A 16,578-nucleotide genomic window follows, 5' to 3' on the forward strand; every position below is an offset into this window, starting at 1 on the left:
CCTCACTCTCAGTTCCATCCTTCAGCGTGGGGAACTCATGCCTATGTGTCTGGATGCAGCAGTTTGCATGTCCAAGAATAATCTGCACCCCAGCAAATCACCAATCCATGACTACCTCTGCCAGGACACAGGGGTGTACACACCCAGGGCACAATCTGTCCTTGAGAGGATGAATCTAAAGTCGAAGAGATTCATGCAACCCACGGAAGGAGACTCTGAGTCTTTCGGACAGACAGCTCCAGGGTCCCAGATAGTCTAGAACAGGAGGCAAATGTATTCTGTAAAGGGTCAGATAAATATTTTAGGCTTTGCAGCCCGTATAGTCTCTGTTGCAACTACTCAACCCCTCTGTTGTAGCTTGAAAGCAGCCATAGACAATATATAAATGAATGGTCATAACTGTGTTCCAATAAAACTTTATTTAAAAATGAAGTTCATTTGTAAACACAAGGAGTTCTGGGATGTGGAAGAAGCTTGTGTGTAACTTCTTGGGAGCCTTGACGCTGTCTAGGGCATAGCAGATATAAGCCAAATAGATCTTGGAGTTTGCCTGGAAAATCTCCTTCGCTGGAATCTCTGGTTAGGGTGGGGCTCATGTGCTGTAGTTTGCCAGCCTCTGGTGGAGAAGAAAGAGATGCAAATGCCAAGGACAGGAGAACATGTCTGCACTGATTTGTAACAGGTAAGGAGGAAAATGAAGGGGTGGGCAAAAAGGGGCAACATCATATTTCTTAGCAGTAAGTAATGGTGCCGCCTTGTACTGGCTAAGGTAGAGAAATATTGCAATATCCAAGCAAGAGATGATTGACAGCGGCTTGGACCAGAGAACTAGAGTGGGAGGGAGTGAAAATGGTCAGACTCTGGATTTAATTCGCAGGTAAAGCCAACAGGATTTGCTGATGGAGTGTATATGAATGTGAAAGACAGAGAACTTGCAGTCATTTTGTCTGGGGTTTCTTAGCATGGGGTCTGTATTAGTTTCTTGGGTCTGCCATAACAAAATATCACAAGCCAGGTGGCTTACAACAACGGAAATTTATTCTCTCACAGCTCTGGAGGCTGAAGTCCAAAAGAAGATGTCAGCTGGGCCATGCTTTCTCTGAAGGTCTAGGGGCGGACCCTTTCTTGCCTCTTTCAGCTTCTGGTGGTTTCTAGCAATATTTGGCATTTCTTAGCTTCTAGATTCATTACTCTAATCTCTGCCTCCATCGTCACGTGGCCTTCTCCCTGTGGACTGTGTCTCTTCTCTTTTATTTATAAGGACACTAGTATATTGGATTCAGGACACCTGCCTCCCCCCTGTCAGTACGACTTTGTTTAACTGGATTAGATCCGCAAAGACCCAATTTCCAAATAAGGTTCTATTCACAGGTACCTGGGATGAGGACTTGAACACATTGTTTAGGGGGTACAGTTATACCCACAATAGGGTCCATAACTGGACTGTGGTGACTCATGAAGTATCTGAAATCTGTGTGTCTATATACAAGCTCATATTTTGGGGGTGGAGCCCATCCCTTTTATTAGATTCTTGAATGTATCTGGGCCTCAGCAAATAAAAAATCTAATTTAATTTCCCCTTTTAGGAAAGTCTGAGCTCTAAAGAGGTCAAGTTACTTGAAGAAGCTCTTGAAATAAATCATAGTGGACCCAGGGCAAGGATCACCTGACTCTTTTCCAGAATCATTCAATGACTCCTTATTTGTGTGTGGATTGGAAGGAGTAATAATACAAAGAGGTGCTCTATTACTGTATGGAATAACATGCAAGAGTTTTTTGTTTCCAGTCTGCCTCTATGGGTTCTAAATTTGACTTCACTTCAGGGTTGGCATTCAACTATAAATCATGGTAACAAACAGTGTAATTGTATAGAGCATGACACAGTGCCTGGCACGTATTAGTGCTTGACTGATGTACTTACTCATGCTGACATATATGGTTTGCAAATGTATGTAGAATTGCTCTCAAGCTCCCCGTGATGTTAGGTGACATCAGTACATTTTTTTATTTATCTTTTTGCTCAAAGGACCTTCTAACCAGTCTTCTGCTTTCTTACAGGTCTTCAGTCACATTTTTATTCCATTCATTTCTCTCCTAGGGCTTACTGATAAGACAGGCTGTTGTGATGGTAACACACCCCCTTCCTGCTTCCCTGTCTTTCAGCTCCCACATGTTGGTTCTGTCTCTCAGACACTAGCAGAACAGGCTGTGTGTCTCCAGTTCCTGAGAATAGGGACCCTGTCCTCTAAGACAGGAAGGCACATTCGCATTTGGTTTCTAACAAGCGAGGCAGAAAATAAAGAAGGGCAAAAAACGGGAATATGACATTTATCACCAATAAGTAATGATGCAGCCTAGCACTGATTGAGGTAGAGAAATGCTATTATTCAGTGATTTTTCTTTCCTGATTTCCTGATTGTGTAGTTGAAAATACAGGCTTTTTTGTTTTTTTTTTTTTGGTTTTCTCTTCCCAAATAAATTGTAGAAATTGGCTGAAAATACCTGGGAGATGGCAGAGCTATAATTCACTTTTTAAAACCACTAGTAAAGTATTGCAATTTCACTAATGTTCTTTTTTATTACGAAGGAAGAGGAGAAATGATTTTTCAAAAATAATGTGAATGCTCAAAAGAAACAACTATCTAAAAAATCGCTGTTTCAATTTATTATAATTACTGATCAAAGAATTACTCCTTAATTATATTGGTTCAGTGTAACTGTCCTAGACTATCCTAAAAGCACTTACATCTCCTCCTCCTTACTATTTGCAAATTACAGTGCCTCTAACCTACTGAGAAAATCCCCAAACCATCTTGGAGCACTGTGGTGATTGGACCCCCTGCCACTAATAACATATGTCTCTCTATTCAGCCCTCCACCCTGCTCTGAGATCTTGAAAAGGATGGAAGCCTTTTTTGGTAGAAGGCTAATCCCCTGGTAAGTGGAGTCCCATGGTCTCCTGGAGAACTTTGACAATCAATCATTCCTGCTCTAAAGCTGTTTACCCCTTTTTCTCTGAAGAATCTTTCTCTTCATGGTGGAAACATATTTAAATCTCTCGCTTCTTAGATAACAAACATTCTTCTGTTTACCTCTAGCTATTTCTCTATGTCTTCATAGGAAGTTTCCTTAAAAAAAAAAAAGGAAAATCAAAACAAAAAAAGAAGACACTTTCCTCTGTATCTACTTTTTACATGACATCCATTACACTTGTAGCGTCATCCGCTACCCCCCCCCCAACTATCCACTACCAATCACTTATCTAAAGTCATCAACAGTCTCCAAATAACATACAGCACACGCTTTTTAGAGTCATAATTTTACTTGATTTTTCTGCCAGATTGGTCTTTGATTTTGTTCCTCTTAAAACTCTTCTTCCTCTTGGCTCAGGTTCCTCATTTGGCCTCCCATGACCCCTTGGTGGAGGGGGGCTCCTCGTTACTGCTGGCTGGGGTTAGGAGATCCCCAAGTGCTCACCACTGACACCACAGTAAAGGTGGCCTCATTCCTCCCGGGTGGTGGGGAAAATCCTGACACCTCACCAGGCCTATTCTGACACACCCCAATAGGGAGGAGAGGGGCGCCTCGTAACTGCCAAGGGAGGGTGGACCACCAGGTCGGGCAGTGACTGTGGGGATGAAAGTCCCTGGGCTGTGTCTTTTTATCTTTGTATTTCTACCTGCAGCCTGGCTCAGACTAAGTCACTCCTTTGGTGTGGGCTGAGGGAACAAATAAATCAATATTTAAATCTCTCTGTTAGTCTTCAATCATTGTCATAATAAGTTACTACAAACTTAGTAATGTAAAAACAACACAAATGTCTTACTACCTAATTCTGTAGGTCAGAAGTCCAGGCACAGTATGGCTCTACTTGGTTCTCTCTTTTGAGTCTCAAAGGGCAAAATCGGGTTTTTTTCAGGGCTGCTGTCATCTCTGGAGGCTCTGGAGAAGAATCTGCCTCCAAGTGCATTCAGGTTGTTGGTTGAATTTGGTTTCCTGCGGTTGTAGGACTCAGAGTTCCATTTCCTTGTTGGCTGTCAGCTGGGAGCCAGTCTTTGCTCCTGGAGGCCACTCACAGTCTTTCTCATGCTTTCTCTGTGGCCTGCCTCCAGCAATGGCAGGTCGTGTCTTCTCATTAAATCTCTTTAACTTCCCCTTCTGTTGCATCTCTCAGATTGGCTCTTCTGCCTTCCTCTACTGCTTGTGTGATTATGTTGGGCAAAACCAGATAGCCCAGGGTAATTTCTCTATATCAGGTCAGCTGATTATATCTTCAGAGGGCCTTAATTATATCTTTAGAGCAGTATCTAGATTAGTGTTTAACTGAATAACCAAGGGATAGGGATCTTCGGGGACATCTTTTGAATTGTGCCTACCACAATATCCTTGGGTAAAAATACATTAATGCAAAGAAAAGATACAAGATAATATTTAATTAAAGAAAAATTGTTAGTTCACCAAGACCATAACTGCAATGGCATTTCAATGTTTTGTGTACATCCAATGGATTATGTTACATACAAGATATGAAAAAAAGTCAATAAGACATTATCCCCTCATGGAGCTTATAATTTATTTCTAGAATGTTGGCTTCATGGGGGGCAGGGACCGGATTCTTTGTTTTCTACTCTGTCTTTGGGACCTAGTATGGCCCCTGATACCTAATAAACACTTATTTTGATTGTGTGACTGAGTAATTTTCCAAAATGTGACTATATAAAATGAAAGGAAGGAAATACAATTTAAAGCAGAGAAAGAGCCCTGTGAACTAAAATCCTCTAAACCATGCCTTGGATTAGATTTTTCAAGTTGAACTTTAATGGATGAACATGATGTAAAGAGATTTAAGTCATGGAAAGGAACATGGACCTGACCTTATGCCTTACAATAGGTCCACTGGAGCAGTATTTCACCCTGGGGGAAGAAGGATGTAAGGCTACAGCTAGATGGAGGAGGGCTCTCAAAGCTGAGTAAAGATGTTCAAGCTCTTGTAAGATTAACAGAAAGCCCACAAAAACGTTTGAAGTGGGAAGGAATGGTGAAAGTAGATTTGTGAAAGATTAATTTGATGGCAAAATGGAGGCAGAAAGGCAATTGGAAGGCTGTTACATACCTGCTGCAACAAGCATCCCCGACATTTTAGTGGCTTAATACAAGCAAGATTTCACTCAGGTCATAAGATGATTAAATGTTGGGTAAGTGGCCTTCCCTGTGGTGATTTAAAGATGTGGTTCCTTTCTTTTTTGGGCACCACCATCTCCTACAGCTTCCTTGTAGGTCCCTAATGGACCCTCTGCATTCCACTTCCCAAGAAGTGAAGCGAGTGAAGAGAATGAGGTGGGACATTTGATGGTCAACCCTGGAAATGGCATATGTCACTCTGCCACGTTCTATTGGATAGAACTAGTCACACGGCCCCAACTCTAATAATAAGGCAGCTGGAAAATATGGTAATCTCGTGTGTCTAGGAACAGAAAACAGATGTGTTCAGCACCTAGCCAGTCTCTGTTATGGAACTCTGAAAGCTCAGAGAAGTCCTGCAGTAAGACGACTGTTTAATTGTGTTTGACTTCATACTTTCCAAATTTACTTGATGATGAATTTTTATGTTTAGAATAATACCTGTTGCTAATTCTCATGACTGACATTATGAGGAAGACAATTTGGGAAATGAGTTCTAGGCATCTATCTTAGCAAATTTTGGAGATACATCACCTTTTTTAGAGCAATAGGTGGAATAAAGTAAGGACTTAGAGATCTTTGGCCTAAATGAATAAACATTTCTAAGATAGGATAATTTATACTTAGAGTATAACTCCTTTTCAGAAATAATATGATTTTATTACGTAGTATTACAACTTCATTAATCTAGTGATCTCAAATCTGGAAGCTTCTGAAAATAAGCATGATTCCTGTTGAATATTGCTTTATCCTTAACAGAGTTTATTGAACAAGTCAGAAGGTATGTCTCTTAATTTTTAAGAAAAAGTCTTAAAACAACAAATTATAAAGAATTTAAAGGGCAAAAATCAGGTCTGCTTCTTTGAGAAGCAGCCCTCAAGAAAAATAATGTAATGTTTGTTTTTCTAGAGCAAAGAGAAGGTCAAGTTAGTTATTTGACATAAATATATAAGAATGTCACATTCAGAGACCGTAAAAAATGGGGAATAGACCCAGAGGAAGCAAGAGAAGGCATGAGGTACAGTGTTGTGAGGATTTAAACGAATGATTGGTGTCTTGTTGATCAGGTTCTGAAGAGGATGGGGGATTGAAAAAACATAAGAATAATAAAGAAAAAATGGAAAGTAAAATAAAAGGAAAATGACATGAAATTTTGCTTACTTTTTGATTTTGCTTTCTCACTGTATAAATATGCACAAGAGTTTTTGATGTTTATAGAAATGGAGAGAGAAGATGTCTTTTATTATTTTCCACAAGAGGTCTGCCAACTGTGATACCCTTTGATAACTTTCCATTCAGAAACTTCAAAATTCCAGCCCTAATAAAAATTCTCCATATGAAAAGTTCTCTCCTCAATGTGCATTTTCTACCCATAGATTTTATACCGCTTTGGAAAAGAAGTTCCTTGGGGACTTATTAAATAGTTTTGTTGTGCATCAAACTTTCTGTCATGGCCGACAATTATGAGGAAATAAGTTTATAATTTTGACTAGGGAGTGCTAATACAGACCTTGTCACATCTTTATATAAGCAGGTGCTCTAGGATTTTGCCTTTAGAATAGACTAGTACACGAGGCTTTGAATTCTCCCAAAGTTAAAGATTAACCTTTAGTTATTGGACAAGAGTCATTTCCAGCTATTCGAGAAAAAAATCTATGCATATTTTTTATTGTTGTTTAAAATGGTAGCATATTAAGGTCAACCATTATGATTAAAGCAGACAAAAAGACACAGTTGTTTGGAGAATAAAATTTGATCTAGTTTCCAGCTGAGGGTGGCGTAATAAATAATTCATGTCACCTGGAGACTCCTAGGGCACGCTTCCAACCAGCCGAGAGGGCTTGTACCAATTAACAGATAGCTCAAGTTCAAGGATGAGGGCAGGGTCTGAGCATCCTATACTCTACAAGCTGTGTGGGTCTAATACTCCTAGTCCAGTGCTTTATACATAATAGAGTGTTTATTAGGCAAACACGGATTCTTCCCAAATCGTGGATTCCTTATCCCATCCATGTTTGTCATCATGATGAAATGAACTGATGCCGAGGGCAATGATGTTCACTCTGGAGGGATTTAGTGGCTTACATATCAAAGTAATCTCTTTATTTCTATTACGAAACCAACTCTGGAAATAATTGAGGGAGGAACTTGATTGGTGGCAAGTACTTTTGGTCTTTTCCCAATGTATAAACCTTGTCACTCAAAATGTGGTCCCTGGACTAGCAGCACAGGCATCACCTAAGAACTTACTAGAAATGCAGAATTTCAGGCCACATATTAGATCATTCAAATTAGAGTCTGAAATTTAACAAGATCCACAGGTCATAGAATACATGGAAAGTTTGAGAATTCACTACAGGTACATATACAACCATAGGCATACCTGTGCACATGCACACACACAGAGCTTTGAAAGCCTGATACCCAAGCTGTGCCAAATTCACTGTGGTTTGGGGGGAAGAAATGAGACAGCTAAGAGACCAATGTGTTCTACACCTTCTTGCAGATTTCACGTACCACCCACATTAAATGCCAAGACGTTAGGTAGTTCCCTCGAAGTGAGCACAGTGCCTTGCCCCACAGGTCACCAAGACCTTGAGGGATAACAACAGAATGCCCAGTGGACGAGCTTTCTGATAGCTGGGGGCTCAGCAGTAAGACTGAGGGCGTGCTGGGTGTCAGAGAAGCTCAGAGTCTCATTGCTTTTCTCTTTACTTTTTCTCTGGATAAACAGAGGATTTTGGTCTCTTGGGCTGTCAATCCAACTCCTTCAGCAAGCACCAAATAAAACAAAACAAAACACAGCAGGAAGGTATGGGCAGAAATGAAGTGGATAACAGTCAAAGCAAATATCAGACAAGGCAAACTGAGTGGCCTATGCAAGGCAATAAAAGGAAAGAACACTGGAGGGGAAAAGTGGATTTCATAGGACTAAAATGTGGAGCTACTGAACGGTGCCACTAGTGACCTAGACAGTCAAAAGAAAATGATATTTTTCGGCTGTGGTTTCTGAGATTTAACCCCTCCTTGTGAGATAGCTATTTAAATGGAAGGTGATTCCTTTCATGTTACTGTAAATCAGTTAACATTTTCTTACATTCTGATATTAAATTTTATGGACCAGTTTATGTCAAGTGCAATGGCTGGGGGGGGGGGGCGGGTCTCTAAAATTTGTGCACCAATTGAGTTGTGGCTTTGGGGGACACATTATGTAACATGAAATTAATTTTTCATCAATATTTGTTACTTCATTATCGGGAGAAATAGACTGTATCTAAGACTTCATCAACTTCACGTGTCCCCGCACCTCCTCAGTTCTATATTGAGTTTTATTTCTCTCCTCTGCTCCCATCCCTTTAACTATTTACCTGGCGTCATTGTGGCGAGTCCTCTAAATACAGATTGAAGAGTCAGTATAATATTACATCTCGCTGTTGGAATAGCACCTTTCTCAATGAATTCTAAAAACATATTGATCCTCTATAATGGAAAACTAAGATTTTGTTTTAGGAGATTCCTGGATTGTAAATAATCATGGGAAAATTGCTATCTAAGGATTCTTCAATGCTAAAATTCTATTCCATGATTTTCAAGATGCTTAATTCTTTAGAACTCTTGTTCCTCACTGGTGAAAAGGAGTAAATGTGTTTTTATGTTAAACTTTTCTAGTAAGACATGTTTTCCTGGATGGAGTAGTAGATTATTATCTTTCTACTTAGTGAATGTATGTATTTCATTCAGGAGACAGGTAGAGATAAATGCAATTTTTGGCTATGAGACTGCCCAAGATTTAGTTTCAGAGGAGACGCTCCTCTTTGCTTGTGAGGCAGGATTATTTCCCTCCACGCTCACTCTTTGTGTCTTCTCTCTTCTCTTTCAAAAAGCCTCACCAGTGAGATGGCAGAAATTTACAACCCAGAGGGCCCGATGTTTCAAGGTTAATGCAGTCAATCCTGACATGCTTCTTGAAAAATTATCCATCTCTCTACACGAGAACAGTTGGTGCTGGGCAGACATCAAACATTCCTGTGGCCATAAAGCCTGCTCATTTTTTATTCCTTCTCTTCTTTCCACAGGAGAATGGGATTCTTTCTAGAGGCTGTTTATCATTGTTGGCTCAGAAATACAATAAGGAATATAAAATATATAAGGATACTGCAAGAATAAATGTTTGCTTTCTTTTTTACCTAAGACATGCAGAAACCCACCCAAATACAGAGGCCCTGAACTACTGAGAGGGCGTATGCAAGGGGCAGAGACATAAGAGCTCACAATCTTGATGAAAGAGATTGGAAATTCATAAAGCCATGCTTCTCAGATTTTATCATGCATAAAATCATCTGTAGATCATGTTAAAAAGCAGATTCTGATTCTGAAGTTCCAGAGAGGGGTCCAAATAGTCTGCATTTCTACAAAGCTCCCCGATGATGTCGATGCAGCTGGCTAGGTGACGACACATTGAGTAGCTAGGCCTCACATGTAGATGGAGAGTAAAGCTCTTTGCTAAGACAGCCATGAGAGCTTTGCTGCTCCAGTGTGACCTGAGACCAGCAGCAATGACCTGATGAGCCATATTGGAGCCTGAGGAAAAAGAAAAAATGTTCCCCTGTATATACTTATCAATATGAAAATATACTTATCAAATATCCTACCACAGTTCAAACCAAGTAGAAAATGTTAATAAAATATGTGCAATAAAAAAAAAAGATTATGGGCTATATAAAGCCCTGCCATGCCTAATCTGTTCCCACACCATGGTTATCCCTCGTTAATGTGTGTGGTGGTGTCTGCGAGGCTGTATGGGTTGCAAATAACTGTTCCTGTTGCATGATAGTGTAAGGCTGTAGAGCAAATAACAGCCTGTCTTTGTTAAAATTTTTGATATATTTCAAACATGGATATTTTAAAATTCCTTTTGATTTTTTAAAATATTGCATTAAAAGATTATTTTGATCACTGAGGTTTTGGGCATCTCCTTAAATTTTGTGCTCGAGGCAAGTGCCTCTCTTTCCTCACCCTAATCTCAGCCCTCACCAGGAGCATTAGCATCACCTGGGTGCTTGTTTGAGATGCAGAATCTCAGGCCCCATCTCAGACTTAGGGAATTGGAATCTGCATTTTAACAAGATCTTGGAGCAATGTGTGCACACACTAAAGTTTGAGAAATGTCCTTAAAAGATCAGGCTTTGCAAACTTGAGTTTTCAATCTGTGTGTCACCTTATCCAGGAAGAAGACTTGTTGCTTAACATTGAATTGTCAGGCCTGAGATTCTAAGAGTTTCTGAAATGAAGATGGTCCTAAATTTCCCAAACTTATATGAAATGTATTTATATGGCAACTATCTTTTACAAACAGCCGTGAGGTCCTGTCTCCTTTTTTTTTTACCTTAAACATGTGCAGAAATAGATTTCAACACAGAAAGGTGGCTTTTCTAACTAGCAACCGAGTCCCAGAGGAATCTTAAGGTGACAAGAATAGATCTCATTTGGAGTCTCTTTCTATTTTTAATTTATCTCATCATGAAGGATGAACAACTGCAAAAAATGCCCCCAATTCTTTGATGCCCTCTTCTCTTGATTGCATCTTTGAGGAGAGCTCTGAAAGGCATCGGCTAAATCCATTGTCAGAACAATCTTGGAGCGTAATGAGAATGGAAAAGGACACAATTATCTTTTCTTGTATCAATGATTGTGAGGAGAGCTTGGAAAGACATTAAATGAAGTCTATCCTTTGGGGACTTGAAACCTGTCCTCTACCGAATGTGCTGCCATGCCGCGGGGGGAAGTGAATACTTTAGTTACAAAAGGATTGAGTAGAAGTTTACAGAGGCTTTTCACCAGAAAAATGGTCAGTCTAGGTTTGTAGATGTTTAGTGAATTAAAATTTCTTTGAATCCACTGTCTTTTATGTTTCATTTACATGAAAAAAATATGTTTTTCATAATGAAATAAGCAATATCTATTTTTAGAAATATCTTTCTTTTAATTAAAGGTCTCCCTGCCAGTTAGGCTTTACTTACTGTAACTCATTGCTGGGTAGATGGGTTATGCCATCTGACGGTGATATGTTGCTGGTGATGGGAGGACATGAAGACCTATTTTCTTGTTAGTTGTTGGTCACATGCCTAAAATCCAAAACAAACAGAAATTTTGCAATTTTGTGGTCAACTTGATAACCAGAGGCTGCAGTGTTTCTCAGCCTATACTGCCATGTGATGTGCATTTGAAAATGCATGGGGACAGTTTTGTTTGTCACAATGATTGGGGGGCACTATGGTATTTGGTGTGCAGGGGCCAGGGATGCTCAATGTCCTGTGCATAGGAGACAGTAACACCCAAGGAATAAGTGTCCCACCCTGTGGGAGACAGACTCTAAGGTGGCCCCCATAATCCCCTCCTTCTGGGATTCACGCTCTTGGGTAATCCCCACCCTTTGAGAGTGGGAGGGACGTGCGACGTGCTTCTAAGCAGCACAATACAACAAAGGTGACAGAATGTACGTTGTTAGGTAAATGTGATTGTATTATAAAGGATTGTAATATCTGTCTTGCTAGAAAGTCTCTCTTTCTCTTGTTAGTTTTGAAGAAGCTGGCTGCCACTCTGTGGGCTGCCCTGTGGATAGGGCCATGTGCAAAGAAACTGAGAGTGGCCTCTGGCTGAAGCCAGCAGGAGTCTGTGGCCCTCAGTCTGGAAGCCTACGAGAAACTGCTCGTTGCTGACAACCGTGTAGGCTTAGAAGGGGTCCTTCTAAGGGGAGTCAAGCCTCAGGAGAGAGACCAGTCCTCACTGACACCTTAGCTGTAGCCTTGTGGAAAACCAAGCTATCCAGAGAAACGGTGAGAAAATAAATGTATTTAGTGTTAAGCTGTTAGGTTTGTGGTAATTTGTTACTCAGAAATAGACAACAAAAACACACTTGTTTTAGTCAGTTCAGGCAGCTGTAACAAATTACCATACACTGGGGGACTTAAACAACAGACATTTATTTCCTACCGTTCAGGAGGCTGGAAGTCTGAGATCCAGGTACCTGCAGATCTGGTGTGTGGTGAGCATCCACTACCCGGTTTTCAGAAGTTGCTCATCTGATTGTATCCTCACCTAGTGGAGAGGAGAGAGAGGAAGAAGTGCCATGTCTCCTCTTATAGGGGCACTAATTCCATTCAGAAGGGCTCCACCCTCATGATCTAATCACCTCCTCAGGGCCCCACCTCCTAATACCATCACACTGGGGGTTAGGATTTCAACATATGGATTTGGGAGGTCACAAACATTCAACAGCTAACAACCACCAAATGTCAATGGAGCCTAAATTGGGATATACTAGCTATAAAAACCCTTAATATATATTGCCTAAATTGATCAATTTTTTATTTCATTATTTATTTTTGTTTTGTTTTGAGGAAGATTAGCCCTGAGCTAACATCTGCTTCCAATCCTCCGCTTTTCCCTGAGGAAGACTGGCCCTGAGCTAACATCCATGCCCATCTTCCTCTACTTTGTATGTGGGATGCCTGCCACAGCATGGCTTGCCAAGCAGTGCCATGTCTGCACCCAGGATCTGAACTGGAGAACCCTGGGCTGCCAAATTGGAATGTGTGAACTTAACCGCTGCACCACCAGGCCGGCCCCTAATTTTTTATTTTATTTATTTATTTTTGATGAAGAAGATTGGCCCTGAGCTAACATCTGTTGTCAATCTTTCTCTCTCTCTTTTTTTCTTGAGGAAGATTAGCCCCGAGCTAACATCCATGCCCATCTTCCTCTATTTTATATGTGGGACAACTGCCACAGCACGGCTTGATAAGTAGTGTGTAGGTCTGTGCCCGAGATCCAAACATGTGAACCCCAGGCCCCTGGAGTGGAGTGTGCGAACTTAATCCCTATGCCACAAGGCTGGCCTCACCAATCTTTCTCTTTTTGCTTGAGGAAGATTTTCACTGACCTAACATCTGTGCCAATCTTCCTCTATTTTGTATGTGGGATGCCACCACAGCATGGCTTGATGAGTGGTGTGTAGGTCCACGCCTAGGATCCAAATAGTGAACCCTGGGTCACTGACGTGGAGCTCACGAACTTAACCACTACACCACTGGGCCAGCCCCTGATTAATTTTTTAACTTGAATTTCTGCTCAGACTTGATGACTTTATACTAGCTGGATTCTTGCACACTGAATCTTCACACGGCAGTACGAATGCTTGATGTAGAGGTCTTATTTTCATCACTGTGGCCCTGGGGCACAGCTAAGAGCCCAGAACATAATACATGCTCAAAAAGTTTGTTAAATGAGTGATACATAAACTCAACCTAGTGAAACCATAACTTTGTATGAATGTCCATCGACAGTATCAAATGGAAGTACATGGGGAATAAAAGTGGAAAACCATTGGCTTAAAAAGTAATCCAATTGTAGATTTATCCAGCATCCAGGTTAGGAGCAATATTTGTTTGTACTTTTGTTGTTTTCCCCTGGTTATTTGTCGCAATATAATCACAGCCATATCTCCCCACCTCCATGAATTTAAGGAAAGCTTCCAGTGTTTAAATGGATGTTTCTTTGTTTAAGGAATTTGATAATCCCACCCATGAGGCTGATTTCAGCCTGGGATTCCTCACTCCTTAGGTAGAAGACAGAAGATGGTGTGGCTTCTCCAATCCCATGGCAGACATTCATAGAATTTCACTGGGCTGGAGGCATGGGGTGGGAAGGGGAAGAAACTTGTCATTTTGGTGGATCTAGGGCTAAACCAAATGAGGGCGATACACCTCCCTTCTTTTCTTTCTCAAGGTTCGACTGAGTGCATGCAATACCTCCTCCATCTAGAGATGACTGCATTTCTAAGCCTTCTCTGCAGCTGGGTGCTGCCGTGTGACCCTGTTTTAGCCAGTGGGGTATGAGCAGAGCTTTGGGATCACATCTCATAAGGAAGATGTTACTGTTACTCTCCCTCACTCCCTTTCCACTGACTGAGAAATGGCAGAAACAAGAGCTGCTTCCTGGAACACAGAGCTGGGAGCAGTAGTGGGCTGGAGTGGCTCGAAAGGTGCATGAGAGTCAATGTGCATGTCTCCTCCAGCTTTACATTCAGTGACATCTTGTGGGTAGTGTGGCATTGGCCGTGGTAAAAGATTTATACCATGGAAACTGACAAATGGTAGAAATCACAAATTTTGCTTTGGTTTTTGGCAGCCGGTTGGAAGCTTTTACCAGCACACCACTTGCTGAGCATACTCTGTTGAGGATCGCAGGCTCCCTTGCAGGCTGAAGGCCCTTGGAGCAGAGCCTCCTCCTCGCCCGTACTGTTTACCTCTGGACTGTCCTATGAATGAGAAACCCCTTCAACTGCACTTCAGCCACTGATTAGTGGGGTCTGTTTATTGCAGCTGGTACACAGTAAGGCAGGCCACAGAATTCCGAGCTGGGGGCCACCTGCCCCAGTTCACTTACTTCCTCCATGGCCTAATCTGATCCTCTCAGCACTCTGAAAGATGCTGCACTGCTTCTCTGGGAGCTTTACCCTCTTCCTCCTGTATTTCTGAAAAGGAACCACTTGCCAGGTCTCAGATGTAAAGTATCCCTTGATCTTCCCAGACCGGCAGGTCTTTCATGTGAATTGCACACTGAAGAGTCCTCTGGAAGATGCTCTGATGGAGCCTGTGGGGTTGACGTGGCCTCACAGTTGGAATATGCTCTGCAGTTCCACAGCGGCCGGGAAGCCAGGAGAGGCTTTCCAGGAAATCCTTGACTTTGTTGTTTTCTAAGAGTGCCAAGAAAATTTCCATTTAGTATGTCTCTCCCAATTTCCTTTGCCTTAACTGTTGGGGTGAACAACACTGCTTTGTATTTGCAACCTGCAGCAGGTGCAAGACTTTGGGGCAAGTTGCTTAAGGAGCCTAAGCTTTACTGTCCTCATCTGTCAAATGGGACTAATAACAGTTTTGTTCTATCTCATGGCGTGACAAATAACACCTAGCACAGTCTATTTCACAGAAGTAGCATTCAATGGATGTTTGCCATGACTGTCCCGTGGGCCTGGCACCACCCAGGGCAGGCCTAGCTGCCCACTGCTGCTCTTTTTCCAGACCTTGAATCCCTATTTGATCCCAGCATTACCTCTAGATCCATATGGCATCATTTTGTATCTGCTCCCACTTTTGAAATGAGTCCTTCCTAGCTACTAATATTCCCCACGATATGCTGCCACCCTCTCAGGCAAAGAAGAAGTCTGGAAAAGCAGCAAGGTAGAAGACAGGGTCCTTATCATTTGCTTATAAGTGACAGAATATAATTCAAGTTCTCAAAGGGTCCTGATGACCTTTAACTCACAATCCGGGTCATCTCCCGACACATGATTTTCGCTCCCTGTAGCAGGCTGCTGAGTCATTGCACTTGTTTGTTTTTCCCTGGCCACATTCCTGGGTGTCAATATCAGGCTGAGAGGAGAGGCTCTGGATCTAATGCCCCTTCTTGGAAGCTCCTACCCCCCCCCCCCCCCTTAGAAACAGGGAGATAGGGGCTTTAGCTCCATTGATGATCGTATCTCAAAGAGATGGCTCCCAGGGCCTTGAGAAAGACGTTGCTGGCACTTAAAGCTAAGAAGCCTATTTAGCTTTTAAAAAGATTTACATGTATTTCAAAGAGAGAGAAAGAACTTACAAGTTTCCTAAGTAATTGCTCTAAAAGAAGGGAGGAGGGTGGAATATCTTCCCTTATTTTTATTGTTGTTTCAGGAGGGTCAAAGCAATCCCCCTTCCTTGTGGAAGACTTTATTTAAAGAGGACACCTGCTGACAAGCTGGCCTGATTGCCTCAGTTGGACCAACCTGTTCTCTTCCTAGAAAACACTTCTGGATGGCTGAAGAACCTGAAGGTGAGCTATTGATGGGCCTGGAATGGGCGCATAAGGGGACGTGTAAAAAGGGCTGCGGACAGAGTGAGGAGTACCGTAAGAGAGATTCCAGGCAAAGTAAAAAGATTTGAAAGGGACTCTCTTGTTTATTTTAGTCTACATTTCTCCATTTTATAAGGTATGACAGCCAATTATATGATAAAATTTAATATTGTTATTGGAATCTGATGGACACTTCATGTACATAGTTGAGGGGTATCTAGAGTCTACATCTCAGCACCCACATAGGCTACAGCATCCTCAAGACATAGCCAACTGACATAGCAGACAGAGCTATGCCCAAAAGCGCACCAGGATTTCCCTGGTTCCCTTCAGTCTCTTCACTGGGAAGTTTTCACTCCTTGCCTTCCCTCCTCATGGAAGAGGCCTCGTCCTACATAAGAAGAATTTTTCCCCCAGTCTTTAATAATAATAATAACACCGTGTATTTTCCATGAAATGTTGAGGCATTGCTACTTTTACATTATCTAATGTACTTCTAACAACAGG

General features: G+C 41.6%; 1 long non-coding RNA gene across 1 annotated transcript in view; it reads left to right on the top strand.

The window, feature by feature from the left end:
* LOC139077972 (uncharacterized) overlaps nt 1–16,578 on the top strand; it is a 46,694-nt gene that overhangs the window by 13,761 nt on the left and 16,355 nt on the right. Inside the window, exon 2 of the long non-coding RNA XR_011530646.1 lies at nt 15,912–16,050. This is a non-coding gene — a long non-coding RNA (uncharacterized lncRNA). The remainder of the gene's footprint in view (nt 1–15,911; nt 16,051–16,578) is intronic.

This window comes from Equus przewalskii, chromosome 20 (genome assembly GCF_037783145.1).
Source record: "Equus przewalskii isolate Varuska chromosome 20, EquPr2, whole genome shotgun sequence".
Taxonomy (NCBI): Eukaryota; Metazoa; Chordata; class Mammalia; order Perissodactyla; family Equidae; genus Equus; species Equus przewalskii.